The following is a 17210-nucleotide window of genomic DNA, read 5'->3' as shown; positions in this document are numbered from 1 at the left end:
GTCCGCCTTGCCTATATTGCTGAAAGGCAAGGACTTGTTCCTTCTCCACAAGACAGCCAACAGTAGAGTGGCCATCATTACCTCCACATATCTCATATGAAACAGTCTCTCCCCTAGTAAGAACATGGACCGTCTGAGGCTCCCCAGCAGCTTTTAATTCCAACTTGTCGAACCTAGCATTCATGGTCTCCAGCTGAGCCAAAACCTGCTTATCGACTGCATGAACTGTTCTAATCCCATCCCTCGGGTTTCCATACTCAGCACTATGATTAGCCATTTCTTCAATAAGAGACCACCCCTTATCATCATCGGTGTTCTCCTGAAATCTCCCACTAGATGCCGCATCAAGTATGGCTCTGTGGTCATCATACAGCCCATTGTAGAACTGATTAGCTAGAAACCATGGGTCAAAACCATGGTGAGGAATAGACCTCACCAACTTCTTAAATCGCGAACATGCTTTATAGAAACTTTCATCGGGAGCCTGTTTGAAACTAGTAATCTTGGCCCTCAGCAAATTGGTGCGTTGTGGAGGGAAATATCTCTTGTAGAATGGAAGAGCAAGAGATTCCCAATCTGTAACCCCAGCAGCTATGCGGTCCAAGTCAGTCAGCCACTCCCTGGCTGAGTCAGCTAAAGAGAAAGGAAATAAAACTTCCTTAATCTTATCTTGAGTTACCCCCTTAGTGGCGGGGATAGTAGAACAGTAATCGGTAAAGGTCTCCATATGCTTCCTCGGATCTTCACCAGCCACACCTCTATAAATGTTTCTCTCCACCAGATTGATATAAGAAGGACGGATATCAAAGGTGTTTCCATCCTCAGTCTGGAGATTTAAATCTTTGGGAATAGAAGAGGCTTTAGGCACTGAATGACTAGAAAGTTTAGGCATCTTTACTGTAGAAATCGGACTATCTTCCTCGAAAAGAAAATGATGTAACTCCGGCTCGAAAGTACTCAAGTCTTCCTTTCGTGATTTCCTTATCAGACGGAGTCTATGCCTGAATAATCTCTCCGGCTCAATCACCAAACTAATTCACACTTGTCGACCTGGGCATAAACAACACTGAAAGAAAATAATAAGAACGGCCTCAAGGAATAGAAATTCCCTGAGACGGATAAAATAAACGGAACGAAAACAAATAGGGCAATTGCCTCCCCGACAACGGCGCCAAAATTTGACACGTCTGTCGTGTACCTGTCAAAAATAAACTAACTAAACTAACTATATCGATAGGGAAGTCAGGTCGATCTCCACTGGGACGCAAGATATTTGTAGAAGTCCGTCTATTTGGTCACAAATGGAGGGGGGGGGGGGTTGTTTGATTTGTTATCTAAACTACGAGTTTTAAAGGAAGAGAAATAAAGGGCAAGAGCAGTAAAGGCAGGAAATGAGTTTAAACTATCAGATAAAGAGGGACATGCCAGGATTTCGGTTCACTACGGTAGTCCAGTGACTCAGCTGTAAATGACTCAGACGAATTAATGTAAGACGGATGTTGAAAGGTCCTCTCGATCCACTTTCTATCCTAAAATACCGCTAACTTAACTTTCATTCTCGTCATGGTAGTCTACTGTTCATAGCAGGCCTATTTAGTCCAATCTTTCGATCTAGGATTAATTTTAGCCAGGTTAAAGGTTAACTCAGAAGTGTGCACTCAACTAAGTTGAATAAATACAGTTAAATTGCTATGGTGACAGAGTCTCGTAATTATTTCGTCTGTTTCATTTACTACATCGTCGCAATCCTACCGCAGATCCCCTAATCCCAACATGAAAGGGGTTTAACTACTCACGTCGCTAATTAAACTAACAGCAGATAGATTTCCAGCAGTAAACATTATGAAATAACAAGTAAAAAGCATAAAGAAAAATTAGGGCAAGGGAATTAAATGGAATAACAAGCAATTAAAACAACAAAGGATTAATTATTATTAAAGGAAGAGAAAGGAATTACAATAAATGCGAATCCGGCGTAAAGAACACAAAATCCGAGCAAGAATAATCCCAAAAGTAAGGTTACAGTGGAAACAAAGTAACGCAGTCAAGTTTTTTTAATAGATAAAAAGAATAGATAAAAGATGCTAATAACCTAGTTAACGTAGGTTTAAATAGGGAAAGCACTTAAGTTTGCGAAATTAAACAACACACGGGCTAATTAGAAGCCCAAATCAGCGAAACCACTCGATCGAGTGGATTAAAACCACTCGATCGAGTAAACACCTCAGCAAATCTACTCGATCGAGTAGAAAGTTACTCGATCGAGTAACTGGTCTTTCTGCAAGCTAAGGATCGAGTGGAAAACCACTCGATCGACCAATCTGGGACGTGGAAACCACTCGATCGAGTGGTTAAACTGCTCGATCTTGTTCTTTATCTTCATTTCAGCTCAAGTCCGCGCCTAAATGCCTCGTAATTCGTGCCATGACGCTTTCAAGTGCAGTATCTCACTCTGGAAAAATCCCGCCTCCTCTAAATGCATGTAAAAAGGACGAAAAAGAGTACGATTCCACTACTTCGCGTTCATTTCTACAAAATGGACAAAACGAACCAAAGTAGCCAATTCAGAGTAAAATACCATAAAAACAGTATGAAAATGCATAGAAATACGTGCTAAAATAGGCTAAAAAGACTATATAAAAAGCACGTATCAAATTACTTAGTGGGGAAGCTCAAAGAAAAGGTTAAGAAGGAGTCTATATGTGGAAATTTGGCATCCACTGTCCCAACTCCTAAGACATCCCATCATTAGAGAACTGACTAGTCCAAGCATTTGCGTCATCAACTTTGGAAGAAATAGGAGCAACCAGAAAAGCCCCCATGACAAGAATCTCAAGTTTGCTAGTTTTAAGAGCCGGGAAGGCCATCATCACAAAGCAAAAGAGAAGGGGAAGGAGTTCAAAGAGAGGTCACTCATGGATTGGCCCTACTCCATTTTGAAATGGTTCAAAACTTACACTTGTCTACTTGAAGACCATTCACAAGCCTTTGACCGGTTATTGAGAGCATTGAGCAACATGGACGACATCAATAACCATGGCAACAAGAAATGAGTTTGGTGGAGTCCTCCCTCAAACCACCATTTTTAAGATACCCCTTTCTTTGACTTTGCATTACATTTACACTTGCATTTAGTTATATACATATACTTTTAGCTTGCATTTGCATTATATTACATTCATACTATCTAGTTCATATAGTATAGTTGCATTGTAATATATCTCACATGATTCATGTAGATAGTTGCATATAGATTAGAATTCACGCATAGTTACTAATGGCCAAACCTATTCATTTCTACACTAGAAATAGTGTTTAAATCGGTTTGGGGAGGTTTGATCATAGGTGACCATAGTTTACTAGAAATCATGCATCATATAGTGTAGTTTAGATTGCATTCATTTGTTATATATGTCATATAGAATTGCATTTAGTTAGAGCATGCATTCATTCATATCATATCATTGCACTTGTACTTTAATTCCATAAAACTTCAAAAATTCAAAAACATGTATTTCCTTTTTATCCCTACTCCTACATGTACATTGAGGACAATGTCCAAAATAAAGTGGGGGATGGGGTTTTATATTCCAAAAATGATAAAAATTGAAAATTTTTGAAAAATCACAAAAATATGTCTTTTAATTTCATAAAACAAAAATCCATAAAAATTTGAAAATTTCAAAAACCAAAAACACGTTCTTTAATTTAGTAGTGTAGAATTGTATATACTTGTTCTTTTGTTCTCTTCTCACATAGATACAACCCTATATTTGAGGCATTAGCAAGGGAAAATGAAGACCGCTTTGTATGATCGTTCTAATCTCTATTTCCCTTCCATTTCTTTTTCATTATTCATAGGAGGAGGATGGGCTTACATGTCAAGGAGGATGTGGTTTATTTTGTTGTTGCGGTTTGTGTATCTATGTGTTGTTAGGAGTTGCATTTAGTTTATATGACATACTAGTTGGTAGAATCATATGCATTAGGTTGTATATATGTTAGTTGCATCATGGCATGTAGTTTGCATGGTTAGAAAATTTTGTGGAACCGTCTACTTGGGAAGCTTGAGAAGTGTATATAGGCCCTAGTAGATGCTTTTTCTTCTTAAGACTTTGCTTGTTAGAATACTTGTTAAACACCATAGGACGTGTCATGCTAGTATCCTTTGACACATGGATTAAGACCTAGTCAAGAGTACCTTGTGGTGTGATAAGTCCTTGGCTACCGTTTATTCCAAGGTGACCCTTGAAACCATGCATCCATCATCCATGTTCTACCACATTTTTACCATCAAAGGGAATGGGCACAAAAAGAAAAAAATTTGAGTTCAATGAAATGAAAAGTGAAAGAAAGTTTGCAAAATGCATCAAATGAAAAGAGGAGCAAAAATAGAACTCCTATGCTTCAAATATAAGGCACCCTCACTACATATGGGGTGACTTTGAAAATGTTCAAAAAGAAATGCAAAAAGTTGAAAAGTTGTCAAGTATTGAATTGCCAAACATCAAAAAAATGGCAAAAGAAAGTGTTCTCAAATGTTATATGCCACAAGAAATTGGGGGAAAAACAACAACAAAAGCAAACCCCCAAATGAAACTCAAATACTATCGATCCCTTTATCCATCGTATCCATTTTTGTGCATGGTAGAGAGGGGACGACCCTTCTTCTTGTCTAGGCAAGAAGGGGAATTCCGCGATCCTCCAGTGTTTCTAACACCATAGAGAGTCTACTCTTGACAAAAGCATTTAACGATTGAGGACAAAGGTACCCTAGCTTGACACAACTTGGAGGTGATTTATTGGTATCCTCCTAGGCTTCGTTGTTTGAAGAAATTGCATATATGAAAGAGTGTGTACCCTTGAATTTCTTCCCTTGTAGATAATTTCCGCCACTTAGATGAGGAAAGTGGCTATTCTTTTGTAGATGCATCTATTACTTAGTTTTATGTTCTTTAATGCTTGGATGTGTCGCCATTTTGGCAAGCCCCACCTTGCCTTGCAAGAAGGCATCCTACCTCATGGTTGTCTTGTGGTGAGTTGAAGGGGCGGAGTGAGACCCGCTAATTGTCTCACATCGGCTATATTAGTAGGTTAGTTCAAATAAAGATCTAGTTTTTGTCACCTCTTTACTCGGGACGAGTAAAGGTTCGGTTTAGGGATATTTGATGTGACCATTATTTGAGCATATTTAGTCCCCTAACTGAGCCTATTTTGCATACTATTATAACATTTCATAGCCATTTTATCCGTCAAAACCTTCCTATTTGCTTTCATAGTGCATTTCGTATGTTTTGTAGGAAAGAAGACAATTAGGCGGAATTCCCCGTCTTTCGTGCATATTTGGAAGCTTATTGATGACATTAGATGGACTAGTATGAAGAGGAAGCGAGAACTAAAGACCAATCCTACAAGAATAAAAAGAAAGTGAAGAAAAGGATTCTAAAGTAGAACTCGAGCGGCCAAACAGGCAAGACGCCCGTCCAGAATGACAATCCGAGCGTCTAAGCAACAAAGACGCTAGGATTCCTCTACTACAATCCGAGCGGATTTGCAGAAAGACGCCCGTGCACCCCCTCAAGAATCCGAGCGTCTTCCCTTCCTGGACGGACGGACCGCAACGTCTTCAGCCGAGATGCTTAATCTAATATGTTTTCATAATTAAATTGCTTGCTTGTTGTGATGTCAACTTTATGCACATGTTATGTTTGATGAAATGCTAAGCCTATGAATCCTTGCATTTTTACCATCTCTTATCTACTCAACTTGACTTGTAAGATATAAACCAACTCGAGTCTTGTTAGACCATGCATAGAAGTTGATTAGGAGGAAAGTAAGTCGACTTGTAGGTGTTGTACAATCTAATCGATTCGGCTCCGGGACCCAACTCTTCCTAAGAACCGTAAGACATAAACCAACTCGTTCCTCCACAACACTAATTGCTTGCTTATAATTGTAAACATGTTTGTATGATCAACACCATGAATCCCCTATGACCCCATGATATCCTAGAACTTTCAATCATTTGTTCACATCCTTCCTTTTATTGCTTGTTTTACTATATTGCTTGCATTAGTTTAGACACAACTACAAACCCAAACAATTTGTGATGCTAGCATAAATTGAGATAGATAGACTTAGAACCCAAAGCACACCGTCCCATGGATCGACCTCGACTTACCACTAACTAGTAGTTTGTTGAGTATTATAAATGTGTTTTGATTGGGTGTACAACAACACGCCCACGTCACCTCCTAAAATAAACATGGTTACGTCCCCGTAACCACACATACCTGATCAAAAAGAGATGGATACCGCTCCCTCATAGCCTCTTCCGCCTCCCAAGTAGCTTCCTCAACCTCATGGTTAGACCAAAGAACCTTAAGCAACACTGTTTCCCCATGTCTAGTTTTCCGAAACTTGCGATAAAGAATTTGTTTGGGCACCTCAAGATAAGACAAGGACTCATCCAACTCTATGTTCTCCACCTCTAACACATGAAGGATCGCTCACATACTTCCGTAACTAAGACACATGAAACACATTATGCACCCTATCCAAAGCCGCTGGTAACGCTAACCGGTAAGCAACCTCACCCACACGATCCAAAATCTCATATGGTCCGATAAACTTCTGTCTAAGATTCCCTTTCTTACCAAACCTTATGACCCCACGCGTAGGAGACACTTTCAAAAGAACCTTGTCCTCAACCTGAAACTCTATGTCATGGCGATGTTAGTCTGCATAACTCTTTTGTCGATCCTGGGCCACTTTCATCTTTTGCCTGATCAGCTTAACCTGTTCTACCATCTCCTGTACCATCTGTGGTCCTAAAGCCACGACCTCAGCTCTTTTATCCCAACTAATCGGACTCCTACACCTCCTCCCATACAAAGCCTCAAACGGTGCCATCCCAATACTCGTGTGATAGCTGTTGTTATACGAAAACTCAATCAGATCCAACCTATCCTCCCAGCTACCACCAAACTCCATCACACAAGCCCTCAACATGTCCTCCAAAGTCTTGATGGTCCTCTCTGTCTGCCCATCTATCGCAGGATGAAAAGCTGTACTCATCTTCAAAGTAGTTCCCATTAACTCCTGCAACTCTCTCCAAAACCGCGATATGAACCTCGCATCTCTGTCTGACACTATATCCTTAGGCAACCCATGCAAACAAACCACATGCTTCCTATAAGCTAAAGCTAACTGTATCTTGGTCCAAGTATCTTTCATTGGAACAAAGTGAGGTGACTTGGTCAAACGATCCACTATTACCCATATCATGTTGTTACCCTGTTGACTCCTCGGCAAACCCACTATAAAATCCAAGGAGATAGACTCCCATTTCTATTCAGGTACCTCAAGCGTCTGAATCTTACATTCTAGTCGTCACTGCTCTCCCTTAACTCTCTGACATGTCAAACATCGAGCCACAAACTCAGCTGTTCCCTTCTTCATCCCAGGCTACCAGAAAGTCTTCTTCAAATCTTTATACAACTTGTCACCGTCTGGATGTACCGAATATGGTGTGCAATGAGCCTCTGTCATGATCATATTCCTCAAATCCTCATCATTAGGAACACACCATCTCCCATCAAATCACACACTGCCATCTGTATGAATAAAGAACCGAGACACTATCCCTTTCTCTACTCTAGCTCTCCACTCCTCAATCTTAGGATCCAAAGCCTGTTTCCTACGAATATCCTCATAAAGATCTGGCTCCACTGTCAAGTCCCCTCTAGCATCACCTTTCTGTATCATATGTATCCCCATCTTCCCCACCTCATCTTTCAACCTCATCAAAGACATAACTGTACATAAAGAATGCACACTCTTCCTGCTCAACGCATCAGCAACCACGTTTGCCTTCCCTTCATGGTATATAATATCAATGTCATAATCCCCTATCACCTCCATCCACCTCCTCTGTCTCATGTTCAACTCCTTTTGAGTGAAGATGTACTTGAGACTCTTGTGATCTGAAAACACCTTAAAGGTCGCCCCGTAAAGATAGTGCCTCCAAATCTTGAGAGCAAGCACAACTGCACCCAACTCAAGATCATGTGTCGGATAGTTCTCCTCACAAGGCTTCAATTGCCTAGAAGCATAGGCAATTACTTTCCCGTTCTGCATCAACACACATCCAAACCATTCTTTGAAGCATCTGTATATACTTCAAATTTCTCACACCCTTCAAGAAATGCTAAGACTGAAGCTGTGGTCAAACGCTCCTTTAATGTTTGGAATGCCGTCTCGCAACTTTCATCCCAACGAAACCTGTTCTCTTTCCTCATCAACTATATCATAGGTCTGGCTATCTTAGAAAAGTCTTTCACAAACCAACGGTAGTACCATGCCAAACACAAGAAACTCCTAATCTTTGCCACATTCTTCGGTGCTTTCCATCGAGTGATTGCCTCTATCTTTGCTGGATCCACAGCTACACCCTTCTTTTAAATCATTTTCCTCAGAAAGGCAACCTCCTCGAGCCAGAACTCACACTTTGACAGCTTTGTATACAGCTGATTGTCACGCAAAGTCTGCAACACCAACCCAAGTGCTCCTCATGCTCCTTCTTAGACTTAGAATAAACTAAGATATCATCGATGAAGACCACCATAAACTAATCCAAAAACTGACTGATGACCCGGTTCATGAAATCCATAAACACTGCAGGTGCATTAGATAACCCAAAAGGCATCACAACATACTCATAGTGACCAAACCTTGATGTAAAAGCTGTCTTTGGTATGTCATCATCCCGAATCTTCACCCGATGGTAACCCAACCTCAAATCAATCTTAGAAAAGACTGCTGCCTCGTTCAACTGATCAAACAAATCATCTATCCTTGGCAAAGGATACTTGTTTATCACTATAAAGTCCTCAGGGCAATGAACCACATTAAGTATATTCTCCATCTCTCTATACCAATAATCAAGCAAGATTGGCGCACCTGTACCTATGTACTCTTCTGGGTTGAAACGAGCGATGTTGATACTCATCTTAGCAAAATCCACCCCAGCTTCTTTATCCTTCACAAACTTCTCTAAAGCATTGGAGAGTACGTCTTGGGGCTCTAGCATCTTAACTATCTCATCAATACTCATCATCTCAGCCGTAGCATACAATGCATTTCTCTTTGGCGGCATCTTTGAACTATATAAGAGAAAAGGTAAACATAAACACACATCCCACAACTCAAACACGTATATGACCGGTGCATAACCTACTTGATCGAGTAACACAACCTTCTCGATCGAGTTGAGGCCACTCGATCGAGTAGCACTTACTCGATCGAGTGCATCGACTCCAGAACCTGACCAGAAAGCATCAAAAACCTCACTCGATCGAGCCCACTATCTACTCGATCGAGTCCCCTTACTTACTCGATCGAGTGCCCAAAAATAGTACACTGTCAAGAAACGATGTACACCCCACTCGATCAAGTCACACCCACTCGATCGAGTCCCTCACCTACTCGATCGAATTCTCCCCCACTCAATCGAGCCATGCTGACTCGTGTACTACCCGCATGCTCAACTCAACTTTCTCAAACCAACTACATATATATAAATCAATAAACATACGTGTATATACAACAAACAACACCCTATTTCACATATTTCTAATAAGCCACATTAAAAATCACTTATCATGCAGTTCTATCATCCATATTAACAAATATACTCATATTACTTATCACCTTCCACCACAACATTCTCCATCCTCCACATGCATTCATCCACCAATTCATACAACATATTTCTATATAGACATGCAACTTACATAGATAAACACATAACGATCCCAAGACACACCCCATAGTGACTGGTTCAAAGTTATAGGGCGAGATCGCGACATTAGGACGAATCAAGGGCATGAAGCCACTCCCGCAAGTGACTCCACTCAGTCGAGGACGCACCTCGAGAATCACAGACAATTATACAACTAACCATATTATACAACAACAATTAGCAATTACCAATTCCAATACGATATGAATCGACAACAATAAACCACCATCAACAACATTATGTAATCAATAACCGAGTAGGAAAATCCTACCTGGAAAAGTAATCACCGAGATCTTCACAATCAGCTAATCAAAATCGTTCTTCAACGCAATCACCTCCTATCAAACATATAATCATACAATCACCATCTAATAAACACAATACTCTTTAAACCCCCAATTTTCCCAATTGGGGTTTTACCCAAAATCAAAGAAACGATATAAAAACTATACTATGATCTTACCCACAATATGACAGTCTCAACGGCGTAAAGAACACAACGATCCGACGACTCTAGCCCTTAGGATTTGATACAAATGCGAGAGAATGATGCAATGTAACTTTTTTTTCTTTTGTGAAGGTTTTAAAATAAATTAGAAAGGTAAAAGAAACTGACAGAAATCTTTATATAACCTTCTCACGCATTAATGTCAAACCTAGTAAAACCCGTATAACTGGACTTACTCGATCGAGCCCCCCTTACTCGATTGAGTGTCACACGTACTCGATCGAGTACCCATCAGGCAGACTACTGTTTCGTATAAAAACATACTTACTCGACAGAGTAAGCCCCACTCGATAGAGTACCCATAGACATAGAAAACCTTAGTATTATAGTCTTCCCTCCCTAAAAAGAACTTCGTCCCCGAAGTTCAATCCATACTCAAAAACAAACATACCTACTCGACCATGACGCAACAACGCAACAAAGACTCAAAACAAAACATCAACCATAACTCATACCGACTCAAAACAACCTACCTCCACAACATGGCTCAGGATATCGTATCCACCACATTATAGTCTGTCGACACTAACTCCATACACTTCCAAATACCATCCACCAACGCTGCTAGTTTCGTCTCACTAACATATTATCCACTAGAAAAATCCATTATCAAGACACTCATAAACATCAAACGGAATGTTACATTCTACCACCCTTAAAAAGAACTTCGTCCTCGAAGTTTACTCACACTCATAAACATCATCATCCAACTGTCAACACTATCGAACTCATAAACATCATCACTACTACAAGCACGGTCATAAACATCAAAGAAATCCATTCTTTATTCTTCACCAAGACTTAAACTTCCAAATCTACTAAAACATGTACAACCCTCAAACTCTCTTTGCCGCATCCTACTCCACTTAAGATAAATGTTACGTCCTCGTAACTCACTTAAGATAAATGTAACACCCCCATACTCCAAGTGCCTTACCAGGACCACTTAAGGCATGAGAACGCTACCATCTCGGTTACCCGACGCAATGTTTATCAAATAGACAAAAAGAAACGTACTTTAATAAATGAATTTAAAGCAATACAAGTCCAAAACCAAAACCGATAAAGAAAATACAACTGTTCCTCAAAAATGTCAAGCCAAATAAATAAAATGAATGTTTAAGACACAACGGTAATTGTGATGCTTTAAAGAAGTTTGGGAAGGATAAAGAGGCTGGGGTGGATTTTGCTAAGATGAGTATCAACATCGCTCGTTTCAACCCAAAAGAGTACATGGGTATAGGTGTGCCAATCTTGCTGGATAATTGGCATAGAGAGATGGAGAATATACTTAATGTGGTTCATTGCCCTGAGGACTTTAGAGTGGAACAAGTTGCGTTCTACTTGAGAGATGCAGCGAAGAGTGGTGGGATAAGGTTAGGAAGAGTGCCTTAGGCCTATATGTGAATCAGGGGTTATCAGCTATACCATGGGGTGAGTTCAAGAGAGCTATGCGCTGAGAGTTCGTACGTGAGCATATCCGTAGTAAGTTGAGGGAGGTGTTTGATGATTTCAATATGGCTCCTAATATGACAGTGGCTGAGTACTATCACAAGTTCAGTAAGAAGTCTAGGTATGTAGAGGATATGGGGCTGAGTCAGAAGAACTTAGCATTGAGGTTTGAGAAGGGTTTGACACCTAAGATCATGGAGAAGCTGCTTGTAGGTGTCCTTACTGAGGTTAAGGAAGTGTATGAGCGGGCCGGGAGAGCTGAGAGTTTGGTATAGATGGCTAAGGAGAATAGAGACAAGGGTTCTGAGAAGAGGAAGACTGAGAGCGAGCGTGGTGATCAGCCTAGTTATAAGAGGGGCAACCATAACCTGGTGAGGGCTTACTCTTCGGAATCGGGGTTCAGTGGTGGAGCTTCTTTTGGGCGTGGCCGAGGTGGTGGTAGTAGCAGCTGGGGGATATCTTGCTTTAACGGTGGCGGTATGGGCCACAAGAGACATGAGTGCACCAGTGCTGTGGGCAGGGGTTTTCAGAGACCATCAGAGGGGAGTTTCTCTCGGGGACCATCTCAGAGTTATGCTAGTAACAGGCCGGCTAGGTCATGGAACAATCAGGGTGGTCAGAACAACAACAACGGTGGGGCTAACCGCAATGCCGGTAATTCAAATCAGAGACCAGCAGCGAACAATAACTAGGGGTCGGTTGCTAAGCCGTTTACTTCTACTAGTATAGTCCAGGGAGGCGGATAGAAGACCAGTAGCAAGCTTTTCATGATGGAGAAGAAAGTAGCTGAGGATGATGCTCAGGTAATCACGGGTACTTTTCTTGTTAATGGTGTCTTTACCTTTGTTTTGTTTGATTCGGGGGCGTCACAATCTTTTGTATCATCGAGTCATGCTAAGCTTTTGGGTTTGAGAGAGTTTGAGTCTTTAAAAGAGGAAGTTTTCATACCGTTGGGTGAGTCTGTATCTTGTGGGAGGTTGTATAGGGGTTTGTCTATGATAGTTGGGTAGGTTGACCTACAAGTGGACTTATTGGAGTTTCCTATGGACGGTTTTGAGATAGTTGGCATGGATTGGCTGGGTAAGTATAAAGCTAGAATAGACTGTCACCAAAAGAGAGTCTCTTTGAGAGATCCTAAGGAAGTTAGTGTGTCTTCTCGTGGATTTATTGTCAAACCCAAAGTCAAAGTAATTGCAGCGGTGACATTGAAGTCTTATCCGAGGAAGGGTGTCTGTTGATCCTATGCCATGTGAAAGACCATAGTATAGTGAGTTCGACAGTTGATCAGATACTAGTGCGGGGTGAGTTTCCAGATGTTTTTCCAGAGCAGATACTAGTTTTACCACCAAAGAGGGAGATAGATTTCAGTGTGGAGTTGAAACCAGGGACGGGAGCAATCTCTAAGGCCCTGTACCGCATAGGTCCTAAGAAGTTGGAGGAGCTGAAGAAACACCTAGATGATTTGATTAATAAGGGATACATTAGACCTAGTGTATCACCGTGGGGAGCACCAGTTCTGTTTGTGAAAAAGAAAGATGGGAGCTTGAGGTTGTGCATCGACTACAGAGAGTTGAATAGGGTTATAGTGAAGAACAAGTATCCTTTGCCAAGGATAGATTATTTGTTTGATCAGTTGAACAAGGCAGTAGTCTTTTCTAAGATTGATTTGAGGTCGGGTTACCATCAGGTGAAGATTCGGGACGAGGACATACCAAAGACAGCTTTTACATCAAGGTATGGTCACTATGAGTATGTTGTGATGCCGTTTGGGTTATCTAATGCACCTGCAGTGTTTATAGATTTGATGAACCGGGTCTTCATTAGTTTTTAGATCGGTTTATGGTGTTCATCAATGATATCTTAGTCTATTCTAAGACTAAGGAGGAGCATGAGGGGTACTTGAGGTTGGTGTTACAGACTTTGTGTGACAATCAGCTATATGCAAAGTTGTCAAAGTGTGTGTTCTAGCTCGAGGAGATTGCCTTTCTGAGGCATGTGATTTCAAAAAAGGGTGTAGCTGTGGATTCGGCAAAGATAGAGGCAGTCACTCGGTGGGAAGCACCAAAGAATATGGCAGAGATCAGGAGTTTCTTGGGTTTGGCAGGGTACTACCGTCGGTTTGTGAAAGACTTTTCTAAAATAGCCAGACCTATGATAGCTTTGATGAGGAAAGACAAACAGGTTTTGTTGGGATGAAAGTTGTGAGACGCGTTCCAAATATTAAAAGAGCGTTTGACCACAGCTCCAGTCTTAGCATTACCTAAAGGGTGTGAGAACTTTGAAGTATATACAGATGCTTCAAAGAATGGTTTGGGATGTGTGTTGATGCAGAACGGGAAAGTAATTGCCTATGCTTCTAGGCAATTGAAGCCTTATGAGGACAACTATCCGACACATGATCTGGAGTTGGGTGCAGTTGTGTTTACTCTCAATATCTGGAGGCACTATCTTTACGAGGTGACCTTTAAGGTATTTTTAGATCACAAGAGTTTCAAGTACATCTTCACTCAAAAGTAGCTGAACATGAGACAGAGGAGGTGGATGGAGCTGATAGGGGATTATGACATGGATATTATATACCATGAAGGGAAGGCAAACGTGGTTGCTGATGCGCTGAGCAGGAAGAGTGTGCATTCTTTATGTACAGCTATATCTTTGATGAGGTTGAGAGATGAGGTGGGGAAGATGGGGATACATTTGATACAGAAAGGTGATGCTAGAGGGAACTTGATAATGGAGCCAGATCTTTATGAGGATATTCGCAGGAAACAGGCTTTGGATCCTAAGATTAAGGAGTGGAGAGCTGGAGTAGAGAAAGGGACAGTGTCTCGGTTCTCTATTCATACAGATGGCATTGTGAGATTTTATGGGAGATGGTGTATTCCTAATGATGAGGATTTGAGGAAGATGATCATGACAGAGGCTCATTGCACACCATATTCGGTACATCCAGGCGGTGACAAGTTGTATAAAGATTTGAAGAAGACTTTTTGGTGGCCTGGGATGAAGAACGAAATAGCTGAGTTTGTGGCTCGATGTTTGAAATGTCAGAGAGTTAAGGGAGAGCAGCGACAACCACAAGGTAAGATTCAGTCTCTTGGGTACCTGAATGGAAATGGGAGTCTATCTCCATGGATTTTATAGTGGGTTTGCCGTGGAGTGAACAGGGTAACAACATGATATGGGTAATAGTTGATCATTTGACCAAGTCAGCTCACTGTGTTCCGATGAAAGATACTTGGACCAAGATACAATTAACTTTGGCTTATAGAAGGCATGTGGTTCGTTTGCATGGGGGTGTGTAAGGATATAGTGTCAGATAGAGATGCGAGGTTCATATCGCGGTTTTGGAGAGAGTTGCAGGAGTTGATGAGAACTAATTTGAAGATGAGTATTGGGATGGCACCGTTTGAGGCTTTGTATGGGAGGAGGTGTAGGAGTTCGATTTGTTGGATGATAGAGCTGAGGTCATGGTTTTAGGACCATATATGGTACAGGAGATGGTAGAACAGGTTAAGCTGATCAGGCAAAAGATGAAAGCGGCCCAGGATCGATAAAAGAGTTATGCAGACTTACATCATCGTGACATAGACTTTCAGGTTGGGGACAAGGTTCTTTTAAAACTGTCTCCTATGCGTGGGGTCATGAGGTTTGGTAAGAAAGGGAAGCCGAGCCAGAAGTTTATCGGACCATATGAGATTTTGGATCGTGTTGGTGAGGTTGCTTACCAGTTAGCGTTACCAGCGGCTTTGGATAGGGTGCATAATATGTTTCAGGTGTCTTAGTTACGGAAGTATGTGAATGATCCTTCACATGTGTTAGAGGTGGACAACATAGAGTTGGATGAATCCTTGTCTTATCTTGAGGTGCCAAAACAGATTCTTGATCAAAAGGTTCGGAAAATTAGACATGGGGAAACAGTGTTGCTTAAGGTTCTTTGGTCAAACAATGAGGTTGAAGAAGCTACTTGGAAGGCGGAAGAGGCTATGAGGGAGTGGTATCCGTCTCTCCTTGATCAGGTATGTGTGGTTACCGGGACGTAACCTTGTTTCTTTTAGTGGGGTAGGAGATGGTCGCATAATGTTTTAGTGTGGTTTTATGTTAGTTTTAGTACAATTAGTAGTTGCTTTGAGTCGGTTTGAGTTTTGGTTGGGAGTTTTGTTTTGCGTTTTTGGTTATGTTGTTGTGTCGGAGTTGATTTTGTATGTTTTGCTTTTGTGTATGGGTTGAACTTCGGGGACGAAGTTCTATTTAAGGAGGGAAGACTGTAATACTACGATTTTCTATGTCTATGGGTACTCTATCGAGTGGGGCTTACTCTGTCGAGTAAGTATGTTTTTACGCAAAACAGTAGTCTGCCTGTTGGGTACTCGATCGAGTACGTGTGACACTCGATCGAGTAAGTCCAGTTATACGGGTTTTGCTGGGTTTGACAAATCCCAAGGGCTAGGATCGTCGGATTGTCTTGTTCTTTACGCCGTTGAGATTGTCGTGTCAAGGGTAAGCTTCTTGTATAATTTTTATAATATTTCGTTGTGTTTTCTTAAAGCCCTAATTGGGTAGATTTGGGAGGTTTTGGGTGTATTATGTTGATTAGGTGATAATTATATGAACATGTGTTATAAGAGGAGGATTCGTAGAGGAACATTACTGAATAGCTGCTGTGACGGTCTTGTGGTTGCTATTCAAGGTAGGGTTTCCATTGTTGGTTATTGTTTACATTGTATTGTTAGTGGTTGATCATTGTTGCTTTATATCATATCGGATTTGGTATCTAGTAATTGTTGTGTTATAATGTGGTTAGTTGTATAACTATCTGTGGTTTGCGAGGTGCGTCCTCGGTTGAGTGGAGTCACTTGCGGGAGTGGCTTCACGTCGTTGATTCTCCCCCTGTGGAACCCACCATAGTGGGGATATGCACATTTAAGACCTTGGGTTATCGCTCGGATGAGATGAGCGGGGCTTAGGTGGGAACAGCTACGGTCCCCCATTAGCGGTGTGGAATACTTGTTGCGATGGGTATTCTGGCAGGACTACACACTTTAGCGTGTAGTCAGGTGTGTGGAGGTATGATGGTGATTGGTTGATTGGATTGGATTGTGTTATTGTTTTATGTAAACAGTAACTGACCGCGGTTTAAATGTTTTGAAAACTGTGGTGATCCATTCGGGCATGGTGATCAGTTATTGAGCAAGTATGAGATGATGCACATGGGATAGCTGGGTTTAGTTGCCACGAGATGTCTAGAAGTCTTCTGCTGTGTCTTAAACATTCATTTTATTTAGTTGGTTTGACCGTTTTGAGGAACAGTTGTATTTTCTTTATTAGTTTTGGTTTTGGACTTGTATCACTTTAAATTCATTTATTAAAGTATGTTTCTTTATTGTCTATTTGATATACATTGCCTCGGGTAACCGAGATGGTAGCATTCTCATGCCTTAAGTGGTC

The 17210-nt window shown here is 41.2% G+C and overlaps 1 non-coding gene across 1 annotated transcript; it reads left to right on the top strand.

The window, feature by feature from the left end:
* Positions 1-410: 410 nt before the first annotated feature.
* Positions 411-517, top strand: LOC141597960 (small nucleolar RNA R71). Its single transcript, XR_012523167.1, has one exon. It is a non-coding gene; the product is annotated as a small nucleolar RNA R71 (small nucleolar RNA).
* Positions 518-17210: the final 16693 nt, after the last annotated feature.

Source organism: Silene latifolia, chromosome 8, assembly GCF_048544455.1.
Source record: "Silene latifolia isolate original U9 population chromosome 8, ASM4854445v1, whole genome shotgun sequence".
Classification (NCBI taxonomy): Eukaryota; Viridiplantae; Streptophyta; class Magnoliopsida; order Caryophyllales; family Caryophyllaceae; genus Silene; species Silene latifolia.
The sequence above is the reverse complement of the archived record's forward strand: the minus strand, read 5'-3'. Positions and strand labels throughout refer to the sequence as shown.